This window comes from Suncus etruscus, chromosome 8, assembly GCF_024139225.1.
Source record: "Suncus etruscus isolate mSunEtr1 chromosome 8, mSunEtr1.pri.cur, whole genome shotgun sequence".
NCBI lineage: Eukaryota > Metazoa > Chordata > Mammalia > Eulipotyphla > Soricidae > Suncus > Suncus etruscus.
Window position 1 is genome coordinate 34,301,203 of NC_064855.1, and position 8,532 is coordinate 34,309,734.

Sequence of the window (8,532 nt, forward strand, 5' to 3'; positions counted from 1 at the left end):
CTCTCTCAATGTCAATGGACTAAATGCACCAGTTAAGAGACACAGAGTGGCTAAATGAATTTAAAAACTTAATCCAATCTTCTACTGCCTACAAGAAACACACCTGAATAGTCAGAACAAACATAGACTCGGGGCCAGTGAGGTGGCACTAGAGGTAAGGTGTCTGCCTTGCAAGCGCTAGCCAAGGAAGGACCGCGGTTCGATCCCCCGGCATCCCATATGGTTCCCCCAAGCCAGGGGCAATTTCTGAGTGCTTAGCCAGGAGTAACCCCAGAGCATCAAATGGGTGTGACCCAAAAAATCAACCCCCCCCCAAAAAAAAAGAACAAACATAGACTCAAAATAAAAGGCTGGAAGAAAAATCATCCAAGCAAACAACACCCATAAAAAAGCTGGAGTGGTTGTAATAATATCATATGACACAAACTTTATACTCAGAAAAGTTGTAAGGGACAAAGATGGGCATTTTGTACTAATCAAGGGATATGTACAGCAGGAAGAAATCACTCTCCTAAACATATATGCACCCAATGAGGGACAGCAAAGTATTTAATAAAATTGTTGGCAAATCTGAAAAAGAACATCAATAATAACACAATAATTGTGGGAGACCTCAACATGGCCTTTTCAACACTTGATAGGTCAACCAGATTGAAACCCAACAAAAATATACTAGACCTGAAAAGAGAAATGGAAGGAAGAGGACTAGTAGATATATACAGGACACTCCATCTCCAGAAACCTGGATACACATTCTTTTTCAATGTACATGGGTCATTATCCAGGATAGACCACATGCTGGCACATAAAACATATCTTCATAAAATAAAGAGGCTAGAAATTTTACAGGCTACCTTTGCTGACCGCAAGGTTCTGAAATTAGATGTGAATTACAAAGGGACACAGAAGAGAAACTTTAACAACTGGAAATTGAACAGCCTACTACTGAACAACTAGTGGGTCCGAGATGAAATCAAAGAGGAAATAAAAAATTTCCTGTAAACAAATGACAGTGAAGACACAAACTGTCAGAACCTATGGGACACAGCAAAAGCGGTCCTGAGAGGAAAATTTATAGCTTTGCAAGTACACTTCACGAAGGAATAAGGGGAATACGTAAATAGCTTAATGATGCAGATTATAGAATTAGAAAATGATCAACAAAGGAAACCAAAAATAGGGAGTCAGAAGAAAATAACAAAGCTCAGAGCTGAAATCAATGAAGTGGAAACCCGAAAAACAATCCAAAAGATCAACGAAAGCAGAAGTTGGTTCTTTGAAAAAATAAACAAGATTGATAGAGCACTGGCAAAACTAACAAAGAAAGAGAGAGAAACTTGATAACTCTTATTAGGAATGAAAAAGGAGAGATCACTACTGATATGGTAGAGACCTAAAGGGTAATCAGAAACTACTTTGAGAAACTCTATGCCATTAAAAATGAAAACCTGGAAGAAATGAATAAATTTTTGGACTCTTATAATCTTCCATGGTTGAATGAAGAGGATGTAGCATATCTAAACACACCCATCACTATTGAGGAAATTAAGACAGTAAGCAAATGTCTGCCCAAAAACAAAAGTCCAGGCCCAGATGAATTTACTAATGAATTCTTTCAAACCTTTCAAGAGAAACTTCTACCAATCCTGGCAAGACTCTTTCATGAAATCGAAAAAACAGGAACACTTCCAAATAGCTTTTATGAAGCCAACATTACCTTGATACCTAATCTGCACTCAGCCAGAATCACTTCCAGATTTGAAGGAAGTATACATAGTTTCACAGATAAACAACAGCTCAGAAACTTTAGAGATTCAAAACCAGCCTTAAAAGTAACTGAAAAGTCTCCTTTAAGAAAAGACTGACAAACAGACACACCAAACTTCTACACAAAGATGACATTAAATCCCATGACAATAGTCTCTCTCAATGTCAATGGACTTAATGCACCTGTTAAGGGACACAGAGTGGCTAAATGGATCAAAAAGCTAATCCAATTTTCTGCTGCCTATAAGAAACATACATAAACAAACATAAACTCAAAATCAAAGGCTGGAGGAAAATCATCGAAGTCAACAACTCTCTTAAAAAGCTGGAATGGCCATATTAATATCAAACAACATAAACATTAGACCCAGAAAAGTTGTAAGGGACAATGATGTACATTTCATACTAATTAAGGGATATGTACAACAGAAAGAAATCACTTCTAAACATATAATCACTCAATGATAGACCAGAAAAATATCTAATAGAATTTCTGACAAATTTGAAAGAAGATATCAATAGTAACACAATATTTGTGGGAGACCTCAGCACTGCCCTGTCACCCCTTGATAGGTCAATTAGATTAAAACCCAACAAAAATATATTACCTTTGAAAAGAGAAATGGAAGAAAATGGCCTTATATATATATATATATATATATATATATATATATATATATATATATATATATATATATATATATATATATATATATATGGCACTGCATGCCCAGAAACCTGATACAAATTCTTCTCCATTGTACATGGGTCATTCTCCAGGCTAGACCACATGCTGGTCCATAAAGCATACCTCCATAAAATCAAGAGGATAGAAATCATGCAGACTATCTTCACTTATCACATGGCACTGAAAACAGATGTGAACTAGAATGAACACAGAAGAAAAACTATAACCCCTGGAGATTAAGCAGCTCATCACTGAACAACCAAAATCTCTGATGAACAAAGATGCAAAGATCCTCTACAAAATTTTGGCAAATAGTCAGAATAAAATCAAAGAGGAAATCAAAAGATGCCTGGAAACAAATGACAAAGAAGTTACAAATTTTCAATATTTATGCTACACAGCAAAAGATGTACTGAGAAAAAAATTTATAGCTTTGCAAGCACACATCAGGAAGGAAGAAGGGACCTTCACGAATAGCTTAATGACACAGATTATAAAATTAGAAAATGATCAACAAAAAGAACCAAAAATAAGAGACAAAAGGAAATAGCAAATTATAGAGAAGAATTCAATGAGGTGGAAAGCCAAAAACAATTCGAAAGATCAATGAAAGCAAAAGTTGGTTCTTTGAAAAAATAAACAAGGGCCTGGAGAGATAGCACAGCGGCATTTGCCTTGCAAGCAGCTGATCCAGGACCAAAGGTGATTGGTTTGAATCCCGGTGTCCCATATGGGCTCCCGTGCCTGCCAGGAGTTATTTCTGAGCAGACAGCCAGGAGTAACCCCTGAGCACCGCCGGGTGTGGCCCCCTAAAAAAAAAAAAGAAAAAATAAACAAGATTGATAGACCATTGGCAAAACTCACAAAGAAAGGGAGAGGGAAGCTTGGTAAGCTGGATTAGAAATGAAAAGGGAAAATCGCTACAGATATTGCAGAGATTCAAAGGATAATCAGAGATTACTTTGAGAAACTATGCCATGAAACAAGAGAACCTGGAAGAATTGGATAAATTCTTGAACTCATAATTTTCCACGGTTGAATAAGGATAATGTAGCATATCTAAAGAGCCCCATCACTATTGATGATATTAAATTGTAATCAAAAGTCTTCTCCAAAACAAAAGCCTGGCCTTTTGGGTTTACTAATGAATTCTTTCAAACCTTTCAAGAGGAACTACTACTAATCCTTTTCAGGCTCTTGCATAAAATGGGAGAAACAGGAATACTTTCAAATAGTTTTTTTATGAAGCTAACATCACGTTGATATAAAAACTAGACCGAGTTGCTACTAAACAAGAAAATTATAGTCCATTATCCCTTATGAACAAAGATGCAAAGATCCTCTACAAATTTTTGGCAAATAGTATCTGATGCCTCATCAAGATCATCATTCTCTGCGACTAAGTAGGTTTCATCCCAGGAATGCAAGGATGAATTTACATCTGTAAATCAGTCAACATAAAACACAATATTAACAAAAGAAAAAATAAAAATCATATGATCATATCAATAGATGCAGAGAAAACATTCGATTAGGCTCAACACCCATTCTTGCTAAAAGCCCTCATCAAGATGGGAATCAAAGGAACTTTTCTCAATCTAGTAAGGGCCATCTTCCACAAAATAATGGCAAATATTATTCTCAATTGAGATAAAGTAAAGCCTTTTCTCTAAAAATCTGGTGCAAAGCAAGGCTGCCTTCTCTCACCATTCCTATTCAACATAGTACTAAAGTACTTGCTATACTGACTAGGTAAGAAAAATATATCAAGGACATCCAGATAGGAAAGGAAGAATTCAAGATATCACTGTTTGCAGATGACATAAAACTATATTTAGAAAACCCTAAAGGGGGGGTATAAAAAGAAAACCTTAAAGAGCACCAAAAAGCTTCTAGAAACAATAGATTTATATAGCAAAGTGGCAGGCAACAAAATTAGCACACAAAAGTCAATGGCCTTTTTATACATCAATAATGATAGAGAAGAAATAAACATTAGAAAAACAATTCATGGGCCTGAAGAGATAGCACAGCGGTGTTTGCCTTGCAGGCAGCCGATCCAGAACTAAAGGTGGTTGGTTTGAATCCCGGTGTACAATATGGTCCCCGTGCCTGCTAGGAGCTAGTTCTGAGCAAACAGCCAGGAGTAACCCCTGAGCACCGCCGGGTGTGACCCAAAAAAACCAAAAAAAAAAAAAAAAACAAAAAAACCCAACAACTCAAAAACAACAACAACAACAAAATCAATTCACATTAATGTCACACAAACTCAAATATTTTGAAGTCAACTTAACTAAAGAGGTGAAGGAGCTATACAAAGAAAACTACAAAACCCTGCTTCAAGAAATAAAAGAAGACACAAGAAAATGGAGATATATACCTTGATCATGGATTGGCAGGATTAACATAATTAAAATGGCAAATCTCCCCAAAGCATTGTACAGATTTAATGCAATTCCTCTAACGATACCATGACATTTTTTCAAAAAAGTGGATTAAACACTTTTGAAATTCATTTGGAACAATAAACACCCACGAATAACTACAGCAATCCTTGGGAAAAGAAATATGGGAGGCATTATTTTCCTCAATTTTAAGCTGTATTACAAAGCAATAGTTATTAAAATAGCATGGTATTGGAATAAAGACAGATACTCAGATCAGTGGAATATTCAGAGAATATTTCCCAGGCATGCAATCAACTAATCTTTGATAAAGGGTCAAGAAAATCAAAATGGAGCAAGGAAAGCCTCTTCAACAAGTGTTGTTGGCACAATTGGTTAGCCACTTGCAAAATAGTGAACTTAGACCCCAATCTAAGAACATGTACAAAGGTAAAATCCAAATGGATTAAAGACTTTGATATCAGCCCTAAAAACCACCAGATACATAGCAGTGATTTTCAATCTTTTTTTGTGCAAAGGCACACTTTATTTTTCAAATTTTCCAGTGAACTACTGTGCTTTGACTGACTACATGAAATTGAAATGATATGCTAATCTTTGTTCTGTGATATCACTTACTGTTTACTTTCCTATTCTTTTTTTATATTTTATTTAATCACCTTGATTACATACATGATTGTGTTTGGGTTTCAGTCATGTAAAGAACACCACCCATCACCAGTGCAACGTTCCCATCACCTATGTCCCAAATCTCCCTCCTCCCCACCCAACCCCCGCCTGTACTCTAGACAGGCTTTCCATTTCCCTCATACATTCTCATTATTAGGACAGTTCAAAATGTAGTTATTTCTCTAACTAAACTCATCACTCTTTGTGGTGAGCTTCCTGAGGTGAGCTGTAACTTCCAGCTATTTTCTCTTTTGTGTCTGAAAATTATTATTGCAAGAATGTCTTTCATTTTTCTTAAAACCCATAAACGAGTGAGACCATTCTGCATTTCTCTCTCTCTCTCTCTGACTTATTTCGCTCAGCATAATAGATTCCGTGTACATCCATGTATAGAAAAATTTCATGACTTTTTTACTCCTGACAGCTGCATAATATTCCATTGTGTATATGTACCACAGTTTCTTTAGTCATTCGTCTGTTGAAGGGCATCTTGGTTGTTTCCAGAGTCTTGCTATGGTAAATAGTGCTGCAATAAATATAGGTGTAAGGAAGGGGTTTTTATATTGTATTTTTGTATTCCTAGGGTATATTCCTAGGAGTGGTATAACTGGATTGTATGGGAGCTCAATTTCCGGTTTTTGGAGGAATCTCCGTATTGCTTTCTTTTTTTTTTATGTGCAAAACAATTTTATTTACTAAATTATTGTGGGGTTCATTCATATAAGTTCAACAAATAAATGTTATGAAAAACTGTGGTTATATAATGTACATATCTCTTAAAAAAGTCTTCTTTACAAGTTAAGGAACAAAGATATTTCTTTTAATTGTACATTTTAGAGAAACATCACTATCTATTACCATAACAGTCTAAGCATCCAGTGAAATTTCAGAGGTAAACCAAAACTCTTCAATCATATTGAGAAAATCTAATGTGTTTACTTGCTTGCTGCGACTTCTCCAGTCTAATCTTCTCTGCTTTGGTGATTAACTTCTCTGTGCCTCTCTTTTTCTCCCGAGGCTGATTCAGTTTGGCTTGCCTATCTACCAGGATCTTCTGCCAATAGCGCTGTTCATGATCACCTGAAAGGATCTCAAGATTCCAGCCATGCTTCTTTTTCATCTCTTCGTGCACGTTTATCATTGCTTGAGCATCCTCAGGGGTCTTAAATCGAGCATGACATTCTGTGTCTCCTTCCAGCAAATCCACATATGCCACTTCTGAGACAGCTGCCAAAGTATCCATGAGTGGATTTCTTGGGCTTGATCAGTGTGTGCAACACACATACAATCACACACAGAGAGACAGATACAAACACACTTTCTTTTTCCAAGAACCTTTTACAATGACTAATGGCAAAAAAGGGCCACATGGAGAAGCTCATAAGGTCAAGGCTCGGCAGGCAGGACGCAGGCCTGGCCCGACTCCCTCACAGGACAGGTCACCCCTGAACACGGTGAGGTGCAGCCCAGACCCTCCCCCCTCCTCCGTATTGCTTTCTATAAAGGTTGAACTAGACGGCATTCCCACCGGCAGTGAATAAGAGTTCCTTTCTCTCCACATCCCCGCCAAAACTGTTTATTCTCATTCTTTGTGATGTGTGCCATTCTCTGTGGTGTGAGGTGGTACCTCATAGTTGTTTTGATTTGCATCTCCATGATGATTAGTGATGTGGAGCATTTTCTCATGTGTCTTTTGGCAATTTGTATTTCTTCTTTGTCAAAGTGTCTGTCTATTTCTTCTCCCTATTTTTTGATGGGATTAGATGTTTTTTTCTTGTAAAGTTCTGTCAGTGCCTTGTATATTTGAAGATTAGCCCCTTATCTGATGGGTATTGGGTGAATAGTTTCTCCCACTCAGTGGGTGGCTCTTGTATCCTGGGCACTATTTCCTTTGAGGTGCAGAAGCTTCTCAGCTTAATATATTCCCATCTGTTTATCTCTGCTTTCACTTGCTTGGAGAGTGCAGTTTCCTCCTTGAATATGCCTGTAGTCTCAATGCCCTGGAGTGTTTTGCCTATGTGTTGTTCTATATATCTTATGGTTTTGAGTCTGATATTGAGGTCTTTCATCCATTTGGATTTTACCTTCCTACATGATGTTAGCTGGGGGTCTAAGTTCAATATTTTGCAAGTGGCTATCCAGTTGTGCCAGCACCACTTGTTGAAGAGGCTTTCTTTGCTTCATTTAGGATTTCTTGCTCCTTTATCAAACATTAGGTGATTGTATGTCTGGGGAACATTCTCTGAGTATTCAAGCCTATTCCACTGATCTGAGGACCTGTCTTTATTCTAATACCATGCTGTTCTGATAACTATCGCTTTGTAGTAAAGTTTAAAGTTGGGGAAAGTAACTCCTCCCATATTCTTTTTCCCAATGATTGCTTTAGCTATTCTAGGGTGTTTATTGTTCCAAACAAATTTCAAAAATACCTGATCCACTTCTTTGAAGAATGTCATGTGTATCTTTAGAGGGATCACATTAAATCTGTATAATGCCTTGGGGAGTATTGCCATTTTGATGATGTTAATCCTGCCAATCCATGAGCAGGGTATGTGTTTCCATTTCCATGTGTCCTCTCTTATTTCTTGGAGAAGAGTTTTATAGTTTTCTTTGTATAGGTCCTTCACATTTTTAGTAAAGTTGATTCCAAGATATTTGAGTTTGTGTGGCACTATTGTGAATGAGGTTGTTTTCTTAATGTCCATTTCTTTCTTGTTACTATTGGTGTATAGAAAGGCCATTGATTTTTGTGTGTTAATTTTGTAGCCTGCCACCTTGATATATGAGTCTATTGTTTCTAGAAGCTTTTTGGCAGAGTCTTTAGGGTTTTCTAAATAGAGTATCATGCCATCTGCAAACAGTGAGAGCTTGACTTCTTCCTTTCCTATCTGGATTTTCTTAATATCTTTTTCTTTCCTAATCGCTATAGCGAATTACTTCTAGTGCTATGTTGAATAGGAGTGGTGAGAGAGGACAGCCTTGTCTTGTGCCAGAATTTAGAGG